We start from the raw sequence: 21,870 nt of genomic DNA on the forward strand, positions 1-21,870 counted from the left end.
ATCTTCTTATGAAATGCTGTCTGGGTTACCTTATCTACACTCCACTGCTGACATACCTTGTTCAAAACAAAAGATCTGTTTCTCAAGAACGATATACTTGGTCTATCCTCCACTTTCTCATTCCTTAGGACTAAAGGCCTCTTGGCGCAGATACCACGTCGTGAATTTCCAGTTCACCACCACCAGCCTAGAGAGAGAACACATTTTCATCCAAGGTTAGAAATAAGGGAAGCTCAAGCCCACCTGGGAGGGACCTTCTCTAGTGCTTCTAATGACCGAGACAGCCATCTGCACTACTGAAAAAGAATGGACTCATCATACCTGAGTCAAGAGCACCACCCACTCCAGAATCATGGACAGCTATTTCAGGGCAAACTCCAACCAAGTTAAAGCTAAAACAGGTTTGATCCTCTTATGCTGTATTTCTTTTCCCCTTCTATTGCTAGTATTCTCATTATTAATGTAACTAGGTCGAGCTCACCCCAAACTATCACCTTTGATGCTTGCCTTGTTATAACCTGTGGAGATCTCCAAAGTTAAAAGCAACTCTCGGCCTCAGAGAAATACCTCTGTCCCTTTCAGACAAAAGGCTCCCCCTTCATGACTCTTGTTCCTTAAGAAATGCAGGAAAACAGGCCTGCCACAGCTAGAATGATATTACGTGGACAACTGAACATCAGGACTGGACCTTGTCAACAGGCATGTCCCTAAAACCATACATTTACTTTGTTAAAGGAAACATCCTCCGTCCCCCGACTGCCAGTATAACCAATCTAATCCAGTGCAGATTTCTATGCTTATCCCCACTTCTGCTGACCCTAAACCTACTTTAAGTCACGTATACAGCATGGGAGCCAAAATAGCAGGGACACATCTTATAGAACCCTTTGAAATGTATTTCATTACTTCCTCACCTCCTCCACCTTCTTCTACACGCTCTCCCAACGAAACTGCTGTTCTTCCTTCAACCAAGGATAAAACCAACATAGCCACTGTAGAAGTTAAAGATTTAAAACAAACCATAGCAATTGAGACAGGGTACCAAGATGCGACTGCTTGGTTAGAATGGATTAAATATTCCATCAGCACTCTGAACAGAAGTGATTGTTATGCTTGTGAGCCCGGTATGGATGGTCTTCCAGCTGACCAGGCATGAGCTGTATGGTAGCTCTTTTCCAAGATGCCACAGCCTGGGGTAATGAATCCTGCTGCGCTCTCTCTCTGCTATTGCCTAAAGTCCAACACCCTGCAGGTCAGCCCCTGAGGGCCATCCAGCTTCCATCTCCTAATGCCAATTTTACCTCATGTCTCTCACAACAAGGGGAAAACTTGACATTTCATGGAAACCTAAAGGGATGCAGTGAACTTAAACCCTTCCAAGAGCTTACCAGTCAGTCTGCCCTTGTTCATATTCGAGCAGATGTATGGTGGTATTGTGGTGGACCCTTACTGGACACTCTGCCAAGAAACTGGAGCAGTACTTGTGCTCTAGCCCAACTGGCCATCCCTTTCACCCTAGCATTCCATCAACACAATAGAAGAGAAAATCAGAAGAAGTGTCCCTCATGGGTCCTTTGACCCCCACATTTATATAGATGCTTCTGGAGTTCCACAAAGGGTACCACATAAATTTAAGGCCTGAAATCAAATAGCTGCTATTTTGGTGGTCAACTGTAAACAAAAATGTAGATCAGATAAACTACATTTATTACAACCAGCAAAAGTTTGTTAACTACACAAGAGATGCCATTAAGGGAATAGCCGACCAATTAGGTCCCACTAGCCAAATAGTCTGGGAAAATAGGATAGCCCTAAATATGATGCTAGCAGAAAAAGTGGGGTCTGTGTCATGTTTGGAGTTCAATGTTGTACTTTTATTCCTAATAACACAGCCCCTGACGGAACAGTAACAAAAGCTTTGCAGGGCCTAACCTCCTTATCCAATGAGTTAGCAAGGAATTCTGGAATAAATGATCCCTTTACAAGTTTAAAGGAGAAATGATTTGGAAAATGGAAAGGATTAATGTCCTCAATATTTACTTCTCTTGCAATCATTATAGGTGTGCTTATTCTTGTTGGATGCTGTATCATACCATACATTCGCGGACTACTGCAAAGGGTCATAGAGACACAACTTACCAAAACCTCTCTTAGCTCTCCTCCACCCTATTCAGATAAGCTTTTCCTTCTAGAAACCCAAGCAGAACAGCAAAGCAAAGGCATGCTAAAAAGGCTGAGATGGAAGAATTACACAAATTAAGACAGGGGAATCGTTAGGTATAGTGAGTTCCTCTTCCAAGGTTTAACTTGTTCAACTTCCTTGTTCTTTGTTCCTAAGAATAATTTCCCTGTACCTTCTCACCCCTACTTACCAGCTTAGTTACCTGCCTTGTAAACTACTCCTCCTGCCAGTCCCAACCTGTAACTCACATTCCCCCTCCCTTCCTTATTAGGGAAAATATTCGCAACAGTCAGTCGGGTCAGCATAGACTGTGCGGTCCGACCCCAGCCCATGGGGGAATGACACAGAGGTAGGGACTGTGTTAGGGATAAAAACCCCTGCTCTGCCCTGTTTGGTGTGCTCTGTGATCATGACTAACGCAAGCAGCACTCTTTTGCAGAAGCAAATTGTCTTGCTGAGAAAACTTTTTGGCCTGAGTGCTGGTTCTTCCTCACAGCACCCATCATTTGTTTCTAACAATCTCACGAAAAGCAGCCTAGAAAGCAGCCGTTTATGCAGAAAGAGTAATAATTTATGCTCAAAAAGTCGTATAAAAGATGAAGTTTCATTTGTTTACCAGCTAATTTACTTTCTAGGAGACATTTTTCATTCCCTACCAGTGATTCCCTACAAAGAGTTCCCAGATGCCAAGAAGTCCATAAAAGGGGTAATGGAATTGCCAAATTATGTTAAATACTTCAAAAGGACTCAAAGCCATGTACTGGCTCCCAATAAGCCTGCACAGATTATTAGAACAAGCTGCTTTGCATTTTGGTGTGATTGGAACCGGTAACTAGATGGCAATCAGGTCTGTTACTGAAGATAGAAAAACTATACTTAAGTTTGTATAACAATCTTTCATAACATGGCTTCACAGAAAAGAAGTATAAAAAGGATTCCTTGAGGTTGAAAAATAGTGCTCTTTTCCCTTCATTAACTAAGATTAGGACAAATTTATAAAACAGGAAAAAAAAACAGCACAAATCCCTTGGCAAACAGAGTAAAACATCTACTCTGTTTTGCTTTTTTTCCCTCTTTACACTCTCTTTCATAGGAAGTCAATTTACAGATTTCCATCAAGCCCTTAGAGACCTTTTGGTACTATCTATGACACGTTCTTGATGTTATCTCTGCACTTTTGACAAATTCTTAGCAGTTAACTTACAAGGCAGTTAAGATTTTTGTTCAAGCACAATATAACTAGAATAGGGTCATATACTCAATAAAACAAATATTTACCAAGCATTTATTGAGTGGAAGATAAAAAGCACAAAGCATAATTATAAAAGATTCTCCCCTGCCACCATAAAAAAATTAAACAGGCTTACAGAATACAGAAAACATGACCAAAGCAAAAACAGTAAGGACTAAAGAGGGGAGGAAGGGGAAATATCAACATGAACTGAATATGACCCAGAAGAGCCTTCATGGATGATCAGACATGTAAAGACAAACTGGGTAGGGTTAATGGGTGGAGGTCAGGGGCACATTCTATAGGGGAACAGCAGCTAATACAGAAGCCTGAAAGGAAAAACGGGCAGAGTACCTGTACAGGACTCTTCAGGAACTAGCACGCAAATGTGTGAAAAACAACTTAGTGAGGTACCGTTCACTCAAACATTAGAGAAACTGCATAAAAATGCTTCTTGGTAAGCATGAAGAAGGCAGGGCCTGGCTTGTAGAAGAACTCAATAAACATCTGAACTGTCTAAAGAGGAAAAATTAATGAATAGGCCAAACTCACTCCTTTCTTTTTTTTAACAGCTACAACTTTAGAGAATTACAAATCATAAACCCACTAGACAGGTCCTGGCATTTGAAATCCAACCCCATTTTTCCCTTGATCTTTCCCTTCTGAGCCAATGGTATCAACATGAACAAAACATCTTGATTTGATCAAACACTCATGCATGGTTAAAAGAGTCTTTACCTTCAAGATAAACAAACAGAAATATTTACAGATGAAGTGATCTGTACGGAATCTGCTTCAAAATAATCCCAAGTGAAGTATAAATGAAATAAGATTTGCCAAAAGTTTATCATTGTTGAGGCTGGCTACAGTACATAGTCAACTTTTGTTGAGGCCAGGCATGGTGGCTCACACCTGTAATCCCAACACTTTGTGAAGTGGAGGCTGAAAGATCACTTAGCCCGGGAGTTTGAGACCAGCCTGGGAAACATAGGGAGACAATGTCTCTTAAAGAAAAAAAAAAAAAAAATTAGCTACTCATGATGGTGAATGCTACTTCGGAGGCTGAAGTAAAAGGATTACTTGAGTCTCGGAGGTCAAGGCTGCACTAAGCTGTGATTGTGCCACCACACTTCAGCCTGGACAAAACAAAAACAAAAACAAACAAACAAAACAGATGTAACATACTATAACTGTCAGACCATTTGCTGCAACTTGGGCTGCAGTTTTCTTCTCTAAACCCAAAAGAACTTCTGACCAGGTAAATCTAGTCCTTTTTTCTTTTTTAATGAAAAATCTACTTTATAAAGTACCTTCCCTTATCAGTGAGAAAGAAAAGGAAAATATAAAAGAGCTGAGTCAAATTTGGAGTTAATAAAGGTTTGTAGTTCTTCAAACAAGAACCCTTGCTGTGAATTCTAAAAGTAAATAATAGACATGCTGAAAAAAGATTTCATTTTAAGAAAGATTCTGCATCAAACCCTTTTACAAAAATAGTATACACAACCCACTAAAAATCCTGTTCCAAAACACTGCTTGGTCTAAATTCACAGTTTCATTAATAAAAATGAGCACAATAAAACAGTACTCTATGCCCCCATCTCACCCCAACAATTATCTTCAAATGATGTCCAGATTTCTGTACACTATTTGCCAATCCTACCTAGGTCTTAAAAAAAATCTCAGCTTTAGAGGAAAATCACTGGTTAATTAAAATGTCATTTAGGGTTGTATTTGTTTTCTATGAAGGGATAATAATGGGATATTTTATTTTCATTTATTACTAAAACAACACCTTTCATTATTAGAAATATATTCCCATTTCAAGATATGTTTCAAAGCAAATTATATTCTTCAACTAGCCACTTTCATAGGTGTTTTGAATGCAATATTTTATTATAAAGCCTTGGCTGGCCTCCAGAGTTAATTAGCACCAAGATGGGTTTATTTTCAAAAGACAGGACATTCTTTTCAGCCTTCAAAGTGTTTTCATCAAAAATTACTATGTATCATACAAATAATATGCTCACTGTAAACATTTAAACGATTCAAAGATAAAGTAGAAAGTCTCCACCTATCTGCCCTCTAAGATGTCACTACTTATGCTTAACATATTTTATTTTTTAAAAAGGAGGGGAAACCGCATCATAACTACTTTAAAAGGCCTTTACAACTTCTTTGTAATTACACATACACACACAGACACACAGACACACACACACACACAGTGGGGAAGGGCAGGGGGGTGGGGGAAGGAGGGACAGACAGACACATACACTTCAATGTTAAGACTTATTATAAAACATACAAAAAAAGTGAGAAAACAGAGATGGGTGGGAGATAGTCCTGCAATTTCAATATCTGAAGTCAAAACAACTTATTAGGAGATAATTTAGAATGTCTTCTTGTCAACCCTATTTGGGGAAAATACTGATTTGATAAAAGGTTACAGACTGACATCAAAAAGGAGCTGCCTTTTGAAGGTCAATCAATCCTTTGGTTTTAGGAAAAACTAAAATGTTACAAAACACTGACAGTAAAACATACAGAGAACTCAAACTGATCTAACTGCACTTATCCTCTCCTTCCCAATTATCCTTTATCACTAATTTTCCCAAACTACTATTCTATGAGTTTCCCATTGCTGTTACAACAAATTATCACAAACTCAGTGGCTTAAGACAACACAAACTTACTATCATATTATCATTTCTGGAAGTCAGAAGTCCAAAATGACTTTCACTTGTTTAAAAATCAAGGTGCCAGCAGGGCTGTGTTCCTCCTAGAGTCTCTGTGTGGAGAAAGTGTTCTTTTGCTATTTCCAGCTTCTAGAGCTGCATTCCGTGGCTCATGGGCTCCTTCCTCCATGTTCTAAGCCAGCAGTGTAGCATCTTTGAATCTCTGACTCTGACCACTGACTCTCCTGATACTCCCTCTCTCACTCATGAGAACCCCTGTAATTACACTGGGACACTCAGATATTTCAGAATAACCTCCCATCTTGAGATCTTTAATTTAATCAAGTATGAAAAGTTCCTTTTGCCATGTAAGGTAAATAGTCACAGGTTCTAGGGACTAAGAAGTGAATAAATTTGGGGGAGCCATCCTTCTGCATAACACAACTACTTATTTACAACAGTTCCCTAATTAAAAACCTTTAATAACCAAAACCAGACAAAGACATCACAGGAAAACTATAGAACACATCTCTATGTATAGACACAAAAGTCCTCAAAATACTTTCAAAACAAATCCAACAACATATAAAAAAGATTGTGCAGCAGGATCAAATGATACTTATCTCAGGAATGCCAGGTTGGCTTAACATTAAAAATTCAACCAAGGTAGCCTGGCAACACAGCAAGAACTTATCTCTAAAAAGAAAACTAGGCCGGGCATGATGGCTCATACTGTAATCCCAGCACTTTGGGAGGCCAAGGAGGAAGGATCACTTGAGCCCAGCCTGGGCAGCATAGTCAGATCTCATCTCTACAAAAAAGGAAATAGCTGGGCATGGGTGCACATGCCTGTGGTTCCAGCTACTCAGGAGGCTGAGGTAGGAAGATCACTTGAGCCTAGGAGATCGCAGCTACAGGGAATCATGGAATACTCTGTCTCAATAAATACATAAATAAATAGCCAGGCATGGTGGTGCACACCTGTAGTCCTGGCTGCTCAGGAGGCTGAGGTGGGATGATCCCTTAAGCCCAGGAGTTCCACGATGCTGTGAGCTATGATCATGTCACTGCACTCCAGCCTGGGTGACAGATCAAGGCCCCAATCTCTTTAAATAAATAAAAACTATTTAATTCAGTCAATGTAATATATCACACTAATGAAACAAACAAACAAAAAAACCCACATGGCCATCTCAACACAGAAAGATCACCTGACAAAATCCAACATGTTTTCATCATAAAAACATTCAAAGTAGGAATAGAAGGGAATGTCCTCATCTAACAAAAGGTACCTGTGAAAAACCCACACCTAACAACATCACACTTAATGGTGAAAACTTGGATGCTTTCTCTTTAAGATCAGTAACAAGACAAGGATGTTTGTGCTCACCACTGCTATTCAATGTTGTACCAGAGATTATTCCCAGGGCAATTAGGCAAGAAAAAGAAATAAAAGGCATCCAGATTGGAAGGGAAGAAAACGATCTCCGATTACTTCATCCTGTACATAGAAAATCCTCAGGCATCCACTTAAGAGCCACTGCCAAACAAACAAGCCAGATTATAGTTTATAATTGACCTGTGAAAGAAGGCTATAATTTCAGATATCAGTATGCAAAAATCAATAGTATTTCTATATATAATCAATGAACAATCAAAAACTGAACAATATAACAAAACTAACAATTGTATCAAAATGAATAAAATCACAAGCAACAAATTTCAAGAAAGTACCAAGTTTATACAGTGAAAACTACAAAACACTGTTGAAAGAAATCAAAGACAACCTAAATGAAAGGAATTGAATTCAGAGTCCAGAAAAAATTCCTCACATTTATGATCAATTTCAACAAGGATGCCCGAGACAATTCAATGGGGAAAGAATAGTCTTCTCAACAAACAGTGCTGGAACAACTACAGATCCACATGCAAAAGAAAAAAGTTGGACTCTTCCCTTACAAAATACACAAAACTGAACTCTCACATTACATACCTCAATGTAAGAGCTAAACCTATAAAATTCCTAGATGTAAATCTAGGAGTAAATCTCTGTGACTTTGGGTTAGGCAAAGAATTCTTCTTAAGATATGCAAAAAACAAAAACAAAAAACAAACAAACAAACAAAAACAACAAGCAACAACAGAACATTATCAAAACTGAAAATTTTTGCTTGAAATGATACCATCAAGAAAGTGAAATGACAACCCACAGAATGAGAGATAATTTTTGCAAATCATGTATCTATCTGATAAGGGACCTGTAGTCAGAATATACAAAGAACCCTTACAATTCAATAAGACAACCCAATTTAAAAATGAGCAAAGGATCTGAATAGGCATTTCTCCAAAGATACAGAAAAATGGCAAATAAGCACATAAAAAGATGCTCAAAATCATTCACCATTGGGAAATGCAATCAAAACCACAGTGAGGTATCACCTCACGCCCATTAGGGTGCCTATACATCAGAAAGTCAGATAACTTGTGTTGGCAAGCACATGGAAACACTGAAGTCCTTACACACTGCTGGTAGGAATGTAAAATGGTGCAGCCACTGTGGAAAACAGTTTTCCAATTTCTCAAAATGTTAAACACAGTTATCATACACCCAAGCAATTCCACTCTTAGGTATATGCCCAAGAGAAGTGAAAACATGTGTCTTCACCAGAACTTGCTGTTCACAGCAACATTATGTATAATAGACCAAAAGTGGAAACAACTCAATTGCCCATCAACCGGTGAATGGATAAGTAAAATGTGATATATCCAGGCATTGAACTGTCATTCATTAATAAAAAGAACAAGGTACTGATCCATGCTCTAACATGGGTGAATCTTGAAAACATTATGCTAAATTAAAGAAGCCAGTCACAAAAGGCCATGTATTGCATGATTTTATATATATATGAACTTTATATATATATATGAACTTTCCAGAATAGGTATGTCAATAAAGACAGGAAGTATATAAGTGGTTGCCACAGGCTGAGAGGAGCAAGGAACGGTGAGTGACTGTTAATGGGTATGGCACTTTTTTCGGGGGGTGATGAAAATGTTCTGGTCAGACAATGGTGACTGCAAAACTGTATACACACAAAAAATCAAAGAATCACACACTTTTAAAGGGAGAATTTAGCTCGTTGTGGTGGCATGCACCTGTACTCCCAGTTACTCGGGAGGCTAAAGCAGGACTGCTTGAGCCCAGGACTTCAAGGCTGCAGCGAGCTATGATTACTGCAGCGAGCTGTGATTGCTCCACTGCACTCCAACGAGGATGACAGCGCGAGACCCATTTCCTCAAAAAAAAAAAAATAATAATAATAATAATAATCCAAGGTACTCAGTTCACATGCAAACCCACTGGTAAACATAAATTATCTCTAAGTAGTCTAGAAAGAAAATGAGCACATAAGACATCTTCTAAAAACACATATATTTCTTTACATGTTACATTTAACATAAAAATCAGCTATGCAGAAGTTATACGAACATTTTATGTTGGAAAGGTAAATGACTATTATTAATATAGCACGGTTAAGTATATTTATATATTTATGTATAAATGCATAAAAGGAAAAGCATCCTTAAACACCATCAATGGCTCCTAGGTGGTCACAAAACAAAACCCTCACACCTTTGTCTTCCTTCACAACTGAGCTTTATCCATCTTTTCAGGTGTATCTCCCATCATTACCTGACACAAACTTGGGTGGGCCAGAGTTTCCACTGACCATCCCCCCACTATTCATCCAACACTATGTTCACTGCCTCCCATTCCTGACCATTTGCCTTTTGTCTTTAACTAATTCTGGGGACGTTGTGTCCAACTAAATGATCCATATTCTTCAAGGCCAGTATCAAGTCCTATTACAAATATATTTTCTCACCCTCTCCAGGGCATAGCAACCCAGCAACTACTGGCCTCTCATAGCCCTAACCATCCACAACCCGAAGCTGGCTTCTCATCAAACGGGCACTTTTCATCACCCAAATTCAACTAATTCACTCTTACCATAATAAAGAATAGCCACCTACAGCCTACCTTTTCCAGCCTTGATTCAATCATTCATCAATTTTGTCTTCAAAATCCCTCACTTTAGGGAGATGATATATCAGCTTTCACCCAGAGTCTAAAGAAAACAGCACTCTTGCCAATGACATAGTGCCATCTAGTTGCAACAAAAGGTAAATCACAGTGGCAATAGGAGGATCTCTACATTGCTTTTACAGGAATGCACTGCAGGTAAAAAATAAGAAGCTCCAGTATTGTTTTGCAGGACAATTTGTTTCATATGTGTATACTATCGCCCTGAACTAAATCAACTCTCAAGTCTTACAGGTATTATTTGTTTTCAGTTCCATGCACAGATTAGCCATTTAGTATTTACTAAATCAAACTCAATTTCTGAAGTCTTACACAAATATATTCATGCATATATGGTTAAAATTTTCCTTGAGAATCTATCACGTGAGAGTGTGGCTTATTATAACAAGTAAACAGAACAGATAAATACAAAATGAAAAGAAATCTCATGATTTACTCACATATAAGGGAGCTTGTTGTGGATTAAGTTTCATGACCCAGGACACTGAAACAGAAATGGAATAAATGAGAATAAAATGAAAAGTTGTCATCAAATATATATAAGCCACTGAAAGTCCTAGGTGTCAAGCATAGCTCTATGAGTACAATCCCGTCCCTGAGATTACCATATGCCCAGCTGTATATTTATACACTAAAAGATTTAGGAAGGAAGCAGGGTCAGGGATTGATCCCAGACTCAATCTTTTCAAGTGAGGAAGAAAGATTTTCCGATTGAAAAATAAAGACAAAAGGCTTCACTGTCACACAAGTTTCAACAACCAATAGGATATTTAAAACAGTTATCAAAGCAAAACCGTTGTATGTTCACGTATGTTTTCACCTAGTCCCTCAAACTCACAAAATGCTGTTTACTCATGGACTCCTTCCAGTCTTACTAGGGAGCCTGGAAAGTGAGGCGAGGATTGCAAGGGCCACCAGAACTCTCTTCCTCAATTCCCTTCTCTGAGAAGGGAGGCTACAGCTTGCCTCTCTAACCACTAAGAGGCATGACCCTCCTCAAACTTAATAGCTGGATTCCCTGATTGTTATTTTCACCAAATGAATTCTCATAAAAATCCCATTAAGATTTAGAGAAGGCTTCCAGAGTTAAATTCCTGAACATTAAGAATAGCATGTTCTTAAAAATTTAACTTGGAGATTGGACCAGGACTTCATCTAGGCTATAAATGCTCAGCATAGTAGGCCCTTTACCAAACACACTGAATTTGAGTATAAAGTGATCTCATCCTCTTAAGGGTCAGAGAAACAGAACCAAGTGACTTCACTATAATTTGATCTGAGGAAGTTTCTTACTCACAACAGGTAAATGAAGGCACATACTAACCAGCAATATAAACAACAGTATAAACTTTCATACATGCAAAAAAACAGACAAAATCCCAAACTTCATGTTCTAACATATCACAAAAGCCTCACTAACAATAAATTGAAATGACCAAATGTTTGGACTGAAAAGCAATGCCTTGGTAGCCTAGCTATGCCTAACTCAAATAACAGAACCCTCTCGATATTAAAATCCTCACAGATCTGCCACAGATCAAGCTGTGTATGTCTCAGATGAAGACTGACAAAATGCAGTTAGCACACGCTTAAGAGGGAAAAAATCTACATCAGCCTCCTAAATGCAATCACCTCCACACCAGTTGCAGGCCCCAAGCTTCAATGTGTTCTGCTGGACAACGCAGTAGAAAGCTGACAAGCAGGTGGCTTTCCCACACTGACTGAACCACCACCGGGCCCATGCCCATTCATTCTCTGGTCCACCCCATGCGCTATAGCAGACCTCGTGGCTCAGGGTACTCTTTCCTTCCTGACTGCCTTCACTTAATGACTTTGTAACTTTAGGTGTAAAAATTATCTGCAGAAATCCACACTGAAAACCAAGCTTGTGAAAGGCAGCAATAACCAACCAACATTTTTAGAAGAACAAAGTCAATTCCAAGCCCATCAGATTCAAATAGCAAGCATGGATGAAAATGAAAGATTGAAAGGCTTGAGGACTTTCTCAATGTATTAAATATCCATTTAATTTACAATTAAGCTCACTGTGCTCACTGGGCTTTTAACCAGCTTTCCAGGTCCTGCTCAGACTTGCCCAGGACATGGGAATGAAAGAACCTATAAATGTATGGACCGATCTACCTTAACTAACTTATTAAGTGTTCCTGCATCAAGCAGAAGAAATATCAGCAAAATTGATACAGGAATTAATACCTTGTTAATCCATAAAAATTAAATGAGCAGTATCCAAACTTGTGGCTTCCCTGGGCCTCACTGAAAGAAGAACTGTCTTGTGTCACACATAAAATACACTAACACTAATAATAGCTGCTAAGCTTTAAAAAAATTACAAAAAAAGAAAATCTCATAATTTTTTATTTGTTTGTTTTGAGATGGAGTCTCACTCTGTCACCTAGGCTAGAGCGCAGTGGCATGATCTTGGCTCACTGCAACCTCTGCCTGCTGGGTTCAAGTGATTCTCCTGCCTCAGCCTCCTGAGTAGCTGGGATTATAGGCCCGTGCCACCACGCCCAGTTAATTTTTGTATTTTTAGTAGAGACAGGGTTTCACCATGTTGGCCAGGCTGGTCTCGAACTCCTGACCTCAGGTGATCCATCCGCCTCAACCTCCTAAAGTGCTGGGATCACAGGCATGAGCCACCATGCAAGAAAGGACTGATGTCATCTGAACTGTTTGGAATTATAAACTCCTCTAAACATTTTTCAAAGCCAGAACTCATAAGAGTTGTTCTGATACATGGATTAAAGGGGGGATGACAAAGTATCTGTCCCCCACACTGGTCAAAGGGACAGGTCATTGTTATGCTGGCAACCCAGGCTGCTGAAAAAAATGCATCTGTCAAAAGGAATCAAAGTAATGACCCCAGAAAGCTCCAGAAACAGACTGGTAAATTCAGGTTGCTTTTAGACTTCCACAATGCTGACACACAAGGGGAAAGACAAAACTAACATTTACAGAGCATTATATTTTATATTACATTTAATCCCCATTAAAAAGATACTATTTCCCCTACTTCACCACTGAAAAAACTGATCTTTCAAAAGTTACATTATTTAACACCAAGGTCAAAGGGTAAGTTGGAGAGATGAGATTCAAACCCAGTCTAACGTTAAAACATGTTTCCCGCCCCCATCATAAGAGGCTCTCTTGCTAATGACCTCAAATCTAAAAACTGACTTGCCCTACACCTCCAGCCCCATCCTACAAACTCTCCCTGATGTTGTTAATTCAGCTGTCATTGTGCACCCACAATGTGCCAGACACCATACTCCTAAAATTCTGTAGGTACAGAAGGAACAGACAAAAATCTCTACCTCCATAGATATTATTCTAGGGGTAACACAGGTAAACAAAACATTAAAATAAATAGTTTTCACATAGTAACAAATTCTATAGAGAAAAATAAAACAGAAGAAGGAATAGCAAATGAGGGAGATGCCATTCTAAACATGGTGCTGAGGGAAGGCCTCCCTGAGAAAGATATCATTTACCCCAAAAATACAAAACCAAGTAACAGAAAAAACAGGTAAAAGGTGTTCTAGACACTTAAACCTGCCACAACATTGAGAACTCAGGGTTCCGATGCAAAACCTCACTACATATAATGCATTAACTTATTTTATACATTTAAACAAACTCTACTTAAGAACTGTGTTCTAAAGGAAGGAGCATATTACAGGAAGGCAGTTTTCAGTCAGAGTAAACACACTTAAAAACTAAATCTATTGAAAGACCAAGACCCACTGAAAGTCTTTGCTTTGTCAGATTTTTGACCAAAAGGAAAATTAAAGAAACACACCATGCCCATCCAACGATTTCACCAAGGAATTTTAAGAGAGAAAATCCTACTTCTTCCTCACCCGGTAGCCAGTGAAATGACTGAGCAAATTCACAAGTTCACTGGGGCTGCTTTCATGTAACACAGGGACAACACATGACAGAGACAGTGGAACCCTACAGGTTGCCTAGTATTTGAAAGAATGTGAAGAGGAGGAAATGTCAAAATTCAAAGTCTTAAATGATGTGGTTTTAAGTGTGTTCATCAATTTCACCACTCAGGAGTAAAGCCAGCTATAGTTGTAAGGAATCAGAAATATGAGGGGTGTGAAATAAGCAGAAGCACACTAGTTAAGGACTTGTATTCTTCCCACATTTTCCACTTTATTTTATAATGTTGAGAAAAAAACACATTTAATAGTTTTCTGCTGTATAAAAGAGACACATTCACTTTATGTCAAAATAAGAGTCACTCGATTTTAATACAACTATCTCAATTTATAAATTAACATTCTCCCCCACTGCCCACACATAGTAAGTCTTTTACAGTGTTGATTAGAGAAGCAAAAGTTGCTGCTACAATTCTCTTCCTGCATTTTAATATAAACAATCATCAGTCTTTTCTTCATAGAGTGCAGTGTGGACACCATCAGAATGTACCAGCGCTGGGTATGCAAAGTTCACAAAGATTAGCAATAGCAAAAGTTTGGAGATTTTTGAAATGTATGCTGCCTGCAAAGAACTATGTAAAAACTCAATCTCTATAGGGGACCACACAGAAACTCAGGCATGAAGTTACATGGTTGTGTGATTGGTTGGGAGAAGGAACAGAAAGCACTTCCACCAACCCATATGTCTGAGCAAATGACTGCAAAACCTTGGAAGCTACAAAACAGTTTATATACCTAAAATTGGTGTCCACAGCAGTCGTCAGCAAAGTGCCTGTGAAGCACAAATGGGTAAATATTTTAGGCTCTGCAGGTCATATGGTTTCTGTCAAACAACACGTAAATGAATGGGTATGGCTGTGTTTCAATAAAACTTTATTTATAAAAAGAGGCAGCAGGTTACACCCAGTCAGCAAGCTATAATGTATCAACCCCTGGTCTAACACTAACCAAATACCTCTTAATAAGCCAAAGAAACAGTGTGTCCTCTTAAGCCAGAAGCATTGGCTCACGCCTATAATCCCAGCATTTTGGGAGGCCGAGGTGGGGAGATCACCTGAGATCAGGAGTTTGAGACCATCCTGGCCAACATGGTGAAACCCTGTTTCTACTAAAAATACAAAAATTAGCCGGGCTTGGTGGCGGGCACCTGTAATCCCAGCTACTGAGGAGCCTGAAGCGTGAGAATCGCTTAAACCCAGGAGGCAGAGGTTGCAGTGAGCCGAGATTACGCCATTGCACTCCAGCCTGGGCAATGAGAGAAACTCCGTCTCCAAAAAAAAAAAAAAAAAAAAAAAAGGAAATAAAAGTATACAAAGTGAAAATGAAGAAATTAAACTGCCCTTATTTGCCAGTGACATTACTGTCTATGCACAAAATTCCAAAAATTTACAAAAAAGCTTCTAGCACTAAAAATGAGTTTAGCAAGGTTGTAGAATCCAAGGTCAGCATATAACATAAAATGATCTTCCTATAGCCTAGCAACGACCAACTGGAAATTGAGAAGTATCATTCACAACAGCACCACAACACATGAAATACATGTATGAGATTACAAAACACATGCAAGATCCAATTGCTAAAAACTACAAAACACTGATGAAAAATCTAAGAAGGTCTAAATAAATAGATACACCATGTTCATGGCTCATTATTAAAATGTCAATTGCCTCCTAACTGATTTCCAGCTTCAATGCAACACCAATCAAAAACCCCAGCAGGCTGGGCATGGTGGCTCATGCCTGTAATCCCTACACTTTGGGAGGCCATGGTGGGAGGATCGCTTCATCCTGGGAGTTTTGAGACCAGCCTGGGCAACATAGAGAGATCCTGTCTCTACAAAAACAAAAAAAATTAGCCAGGCATGGTGGTATATGCATATGATCCCAGCTACTTGGGAGGCTGAGGTGGGATAATTGCTTGGGTCAAGGCTGCAGTGAGCAGTGATCCTGCCACTGCGTTTCAGCCTGGGCAACTGAGTGGGACCCTATCTTTTTTTTGTTGAGATGAGGTCTTGCTCTGTCGACCAGGCTGGAGTGAAGTGGTACAATCTCAGCTCACTGCAACCTCCATCTCCCAGGTTCAAGCGATCCTCCTGCCTCAGCCTCCCAAGTAGCTCGGATTACAGGTGCCCGCCACCATGCCCAGCTAATTTTTCTATTTTTAGTAGAGACAGGGTTTTGCCATGTTGGCCAGGCTGGTCTTGAACTCCTGAACTCAAGTGACCCACCCACCTCAGCCTCCCAAAGTGCTGGGATTACAGGCATGAGCCACCATGCCTGGCTATGAAACAAACTTTCTTCCACCCATGGCTTTCTCCTCTCTCCCCATTTACAGCAGCAAGACAGCCTAACCTGGGAAAGACAGAGAGAGAGGAAAGCTACTTCCAAATGGATGCCCGTCCCCATCAGTAAAAACCAAGTCTATTCAAGTGCTAGATGTTAACTTTAAAAGAAGGAAACATCAAAAGTCCAAGTTTCGGCTGGGCGCAGTGGCTCACACCTGTAATCCCTGCACATTGGGAGGCCGAGGTGGGTAGATTACGAGGTCAGGAGTTCGAGGCCAGCCTGGCCAATATGGTGAAACCCCGTTTCTACTAAAAATACAAAAATTAGCCAGGCATGGTGGTGCATGCCTGTAGTCCCAACTACTCGGGAGAGGCAGAAGATTCGCTTGAACACGGGAGGCAGAGGTTGCAGTGAGCCAAGATCGCACCACTGCACTCCAGCCTGAGTGACAGAGCAAGACTCCATCTCAAAAAAAAAAAAAAAAAAAAAAAAAAAAAAAAAAAACAAGTGTCTTCGCCTAGCTTTGTCAGGAATGTTTTTACCCTCAATCTGTGTGACCAAATACAATTTGCAAAGGTTTACCTTCTATCTATAAGTTTGATCAAATATAATTTTTAAAGGTTTATTATAATCTCTTCATAAGAAAACTACTGGAAAAATGGAATAAAATATACAGAAATGTCCTTAACAGGTAAATATTTATTTTTCTTTTTTTTATTATCATACTTTAAGTTCTGGGGTTCATGTGCAGAACGTGCAGGTTTGTTGCATAGGTACACACATGCCATGGTGGCTTGCTGCACCCATTAACTCATCATCTACATTAGATATTTCTCCTAATGCTATCCCTCCCCTAGCTCCACACCCCGCAACAGGCCCCAGTGTGTGATGCTCCCCCGCCTATGTCCATGTGTTCTCATTGCTCAACTCCCACTACAGGTAAATATTTCTAGAATGTATCTACTCCATAGGGTACTGTAAGTATTCTAAACTGTGCTGGTATAGCTGCTTTAAATCACTGTTTTCTTCTGTAAATGGTGGCAGGTTTAAAGTGTTATCTTGAAGGGGAAGTGAGTGATTTGCTCTTGTCTCTAAACTGAACTAACACTGTTAACACCCAGTCCAGTTCTACCTTAAACAAGTCTGAGAAATACAGACATAAACTGTACTTGCTATTTGTCAAGACTAAGGTAAAATAAGGAAAGCTGGAACTAACTCATATCCTCTTACGACTGATGTACTGAAAACAATCCATCTCTCACCATTTCCTAAATACCATAGTCACAGAGAGCTCTACCCCACCAAGCACTCTGCGAGTCTCACTCTCAAAGGAAGACTCACAGGTGACTGAGAAGATAAACTCGCTATTGTTTCCATTAACCTTCAGTTTATCTGGCACCTTTGAAGAAATGCATTTGGATAAGACTCAGGAGTCCCAGGGCCCTTTCTTTATGAAAGAATTAGCTAAGCCTGTATACTCAGAAGCAATAGACTTAAGAATGCTTAAGTCACATAAAAACGTATCAAAATTATTATCATGACAGCTACCAGGAAATAGCTACCTATCCCATGTTAGATACTGCAGTTAAGTACCTCACATAGTTTCACTGATTCCTAAGAACACTGCAAAGCATGTTACTAACCCTTACAGAGTAGGAAACTGAAGCTCTGAGAGGCTATGCAACTGGTCAATGGAAATGTGGGGATCTGAACTCTACCTAGCTCCAAAGGGTGTACTTTTTTCTAAAATTTCTAATTTTTTTCCAATTTCACAATGGAGGGAGAGTTGTCACTACAATTTGAATAATTTCACCAGTTGGGTGGGGTGGCTCACGCCTGTAATTCCAACACTGTGGGAGACTGAGGTGGGAGGATGGCTTGGGTCCCAGGTAGACAACTGGGAAACAGTGAGATTCCGACTCTAAAAAAATAATAATTTCACCAAAAGTGGGTGGGGGGTGGTGGATTTCTAAATCTGAATCTCTTGTTGAAATCCTTAGAGCACTAGTTAAGCCCCACTTCTTTTCAAAAAATAACTGACAGATTTAATAAAAGGTTAGAAATCCTTTTAAAGTAAATTTCATCACAGATCTGCAAGTGAATTGTCATTTTGGACAAGTGCCCAGAGTTAGTGGCTCTCTCCTGTGCACACTAGCTACCACTAGGCAGTAAAAATAATTTACCCAATTCAAACACATACTGTGCCTGCGCTATGTTAAGACTACTGGCAAAGAGGGTACAAAGCTAAGTAAGGTCTATCACAGCACTCAAGGAGTTAAGGACTAGAGGAGGAGTCCATTTATAGTACAGTATGTGTGCAGTTACCATTTAGTCAAGGCAAATGAAGTGTGAGAAATCCTAAAACAATAGTACCTACAGGGTAACATGCCATCACGACCCAGAGAAGGAAAGCAACTGGTGCACTCATCACATTATGTTGTCAGCAGTACTTGCTTACATTGTGTCCCTCCCTGACAATCCTTTCCAACCTCTGTCAACCAACCTCCTTCCCCACAATCACACACACACAACCACACAACCAGGAAGGGAAGCCATCGAGCGAGTATTGTGAATCCTAAAAGTGGCTCTGTAGTTTAAAAGTGCAACGCCTGTGCCTGAAGAAAATTTGTCTTCAGCTTCATCAGGTGAAGAAAATTGGTTTTATAACACAAGGCCCACCAAACCAGAAAAGCCCAGGAACGCTTCTCCAAATGACCCACTTAGCATGAGAAATCACTCGGAGCAAACTGACACACAGTATTTCTCAAATTTTTCTTTTTCACTTAGCAGAAGGTAAAGGAATACAACTGAAGTTAACAGTAAATGACACTCTGGCCATTTTGTTCCACTATGAATGACAGACATTTAAGCTAGTTCCATCTGGGGAACTGAAACAGAATCATGTTCATATCATAAGCCACACGAACCAAATTCAGTGGAATACGTGCCCCCTCAACTGGACCAAACTTGTACTTAACGCAGCCTGCAAATCCCCGAGTCCACGACGGAATACAAGAACAGTAACGATGATTTATCTCAACTGATCTTAGCTCCTTCACAAACTTGCCAATAACCACCTTTCAAGAACTTCACCGTTTGTCCTCATCTGGGCAATCCAATGGTTTAGAAAAACTGAATCAATTGCTTCTTCGAAAAATAAAACAATGCGCGGCGTGGCGGGGAGTAGTAACAAAAAAAAAGGCACACTGGTTTTTACTCTACTGAAGCAATAAACTCTCCAACTAACTTCACTAATGAGTGTCAGGAAAGAATGAACACCAAAATACCGCTCAATTCAACTTTCATCGTGAATTCCTGAGTTCACAGTAGGATAATTAAATGTGACCGTATTACTCTGCTACAATAACTATTTCCAAAACAAAACAAACCTATCTACCCCCTTTCTTGTAGAAAGGGTGGGGGGGGGGAGGAGAAAGAAAGAAAGGAAGGAAGGAAAAGAAAAGAAAAGGTCTTTCCTTTTTTTCAACTTCACATACTTCTTGGCTTTGCAAAAAAAAAAAAAAAAAAAATTAGTTTCAAAGTACAGCTGCAAGTTGGACCGGCTGCACGGGTCCCAGAGCGCTTGGGGATCGCACAGGTCTCCTGGGCCGCTCAACTCGGAGCGGCGCGGTTTCAGCCGGACCGCGCCCCGGAGAAGCGGCGGAGAGGTCACAGCAGGCGGGCTCCGCTGGACAGGTTTACCGTCCGCGTCGGCCCGGGGAGCCGCTCCCTCGCGCCTGCAGCACATGTTCGCGGCGCCGACTCCACACCACGGCTGCCCGCCCCAGGGGAGGAGTAAGTCTGCCCCAGCGGCGCCAACCTGGGGATCCCAGGCAGGGGTTCGGGGCCATCCGTGGCCAGGCGCGCCCCCCACCCAGAAAGCGACGTTTTCTCTCTTTTCTCTCTTCTAAATTTTGTTATTTAGAGTCTAAATTTTATTATTTGTATTACTTAGTCTTCTAAACAAATTTTAGAGTTGTTTTGTCAAGTGCCAAAAATAAATCTGCTGGAATTTGTACTGAAATTTGTAAATATATATATATATAAATTGTATATAAATTTGTATATAAATTGTGTGTGTGTATGTGTGCATATATATATATATACACACACACACACACACAGATACACTTTTTTCTTTTTTTTTTGAGACAGAGTCTCACTCTGTCATGTAGGCTGGTGTTCAGAGGCATGATCTCAGCTCACTGCAGCCTCTGCCTCCCAGGTTGAAGTGATCCTCCCACCTCAGCCTCATGAGTAGTTGGAACTACAGATGTGTGCCACAGACACGCAGCTAATTGTCATCTACCTGCCTCAGCTTCCCAAACTTTTGGGATGACAGGTATGAGCCACTGTGCCCAGCAGAAATTATATTTATAAATTAATATGAAGACAAGGTGATAACATATTTATAACATGAGATCTGCTCATCCAGGAACATAGAATGCAAATCTTTCATTCCACTCAGCAAAATTTTGTCATGTCCTTGATAAAAGTCCTGCACATCTAAGTTTATTCCTAGATATTTAATTTTTGCTGAAATACCTGAAAAACTACTTCATCACTATATCTCCTATTTGGGACAGACATTTGGGAAGGCTATTGATTTTTATATAGAAGAGCTTTTAACCAGTAATCTTAAAAATTGTCTTTTTCGGTTGTTTCCTTTGGATATTCTTAAACAATCATGTCAAATGAAAATAATGATTGTTATTTTTATATAAGGACTATGACATCATGGGAAAATACAGTAAATACTTTTTAAAAGAATATAAAAGGCGGGGCACGGTGGCTCAAGCCTGTAATCCCAGCACTTTGGGAGGCCAAGACGGGCGGATCACGAGGTCAGGAGATCGAGACCATCCTGGCTAACACGGTGAAACCCCGTCTCTACTAGAAAATACAAAAAACTAGCCGGGAGAGGTGGCGGGCGCCTGTAGTCCCAGCTACTCGGGAGGCTGAGGCAAGAGAATGGCATAAACCCGGGAGCCGGAGCTTGCAGTGAGCTGAGATCCGGCCAGTGCACTCCAGCCTGGGCGACAGAGCGAGACTCCGTCTCAAAACAAAGAAACAAACAAACAAACAAAGAAAAAGAATATAAAAGGGCCAGGTGCAGTGGCTCACGCCTGTAATCCCAGCACTTTGGGAGGCTGAGGTGGGCAGATCACGAGGCCAGGAGATTGAGACCATCCTGGCTAACACGGTGAAATCCCATCTCTACTGAAAAATACAAAAAAATAGCTGGGTATGGTGGCAGATGCCTGTAGTCCCAGATATTAGGGAGGCTGAGGCAGGAGAATGGTGTGAATCCATGAGGGAGAGCTTGTAGTGAGCCGAGATCATGCCACTGCACTCCAGCCTGGGCTACAGATTGAGACTTCATCTCAAAAAAAAAAAAAATATATATATATATATATGTAAATA

The 21,870-nt window shown here is 40.2% G+C and overlaps 1 protein-coding gene and 1 pseudogene across 5 annotated transcripts in view; one reads left to right on the forward strand and one right to left on the reverse strand.

Annotated features, from left to right (window-relative positions):
• LOC105464724 (golgin subfamily A member 6-like protein 4) overlaps nucleotides 1-21,870 on the forward strand; it is a 173,607-nt gene that overhangs the window by 81,230 nt on the left and 70,507 nt on the right. The gene's annotated exons all lie outside the window — the stretch shown is intronic.
• Nucleotides 1-21,870, reverse strand: part of LOC139364055 (protein DEK-like) — a 38,773-nt pseudogene that overhangs the window by 6,999 nt on the left and 9,904 nt on the right.

Source organism: Macaca nemestrina, chromosome 7 (assembly GCF_043159975.1).
Source record: "Macaca nemestrina isolate mMacNem1 chromosome 7, mMacNem.hap1, whole genome shotgun sequence".
Lineage (NCBI taxonomy): Eukaryota > Metazoa > Chordata > Mammalia > Primates > Cercopithecidae > Macaca > Macaca nemestrina.